This window comes from Geospiza fortis, unplaced genomic scaffold (assembly GCF_000277835.1).
Source record: "Geospiza fortis unplaced genomic scaffold, GeoFor_1.0 scaffold361, whole genome shotgun sequence".
Classification (NCBI taxonomy): Eukaryota; Metazoa; Chordata; class Aves; order Passeriformes; family Thraupidae; genus Geospiza; species Geospiza fortis.
Genome location: NW_005054356.1, coordinates 2,565,953 through 2,567,041, shown reverse-complemented (window position 1 = coordinate 2,567,041; position 1,089 = coordinate 2,565,953).

Here is a 1,089-nt window from a genome sequence, read left to right as displayed (position 1 = left end):
AGAGAAAAATAAAGTCAATCAAATGTTTTTAGAGACTGGTTTTTCATCAGGCTGTGGAGGATACAGAGTGCTTGTGACACAGCCACGGTAGCTGCCATAAAATTACAATTTCACTCATATTTTATATTCTACTGACAACCTGCCCAGCAAATATAATCTCCCTTTGAAACCTGGTCAAAGTCCACAAGATATCAAATATACAGGGGCTTTTACAACTTGAGGAGATGTGGTGGTAATATCTGGAGATAGAACTGCCAGGGGGAGACCCTTCTGCGTTAGAAACCCTGGCAAGAAGTGAAAACATCAATTTTGCATGGCAGTCTGTCTCATCCTGAGTGCAAAGCCCTGCACACAGGACAACATGAAAGGAAAACCAGGAGCATTTGAAATGTTCAGGGTGAAGAGGGGGCAAACTGCTGTTGGTACAGGGAGGTGCAGCTGCCACGGGGACTCGGTGAAGCACATGAAAAGCCAGAGTTCTCCTTTTTCTCTCCCCAAAACAGGAGCTTGAGCTGCCCATGAACTCACACAGGAATTTGTGTCACTCCTGAGTGCAGCAAGGCAGTGCCAGGGTTTTGGGGGGGAAAACCAACCCTGCTTTGAGCCAGAGCCTGTGTGACAGCCACTCCTCAGCAGAGATCAGAGCTTGGAAGAGCCTGGAGGTTTTACCAGCACAGCTCAGGAAATTGGACATTTCTTATCCAGATTCCATGATCCAAGTTGTTCCCTGTGCCCTGAGAACAGCCTCACCACCTGGAGAGATTCCAGGGGTTTCCAAAAGTTCTTCTCAAACTCTCCAGGTGGACACCCAGGTGCAGAGCCCAGCAAGGCTGTGCAGGAGCAAGGGAAGGGGACAGGAGGGTTGGGAAGGGGACAGGAGGGTTGGGAAGGGGTCAGGAAGGTTGGGAGGGAGGCAGAATTCTTCTATTACAAAGCAGGCACATTAAGGAAATACACGAGATTGTGTTAATAATGCCCTCACTTACCTGCCAGGCCACAGCAGCTTGTTCAAAACAGATTAAATTGTCATCACCCTCCCCAAATTCAGCAGAGCCACACAAGTGCTTTGAAAGAAATCACAATTGAAGG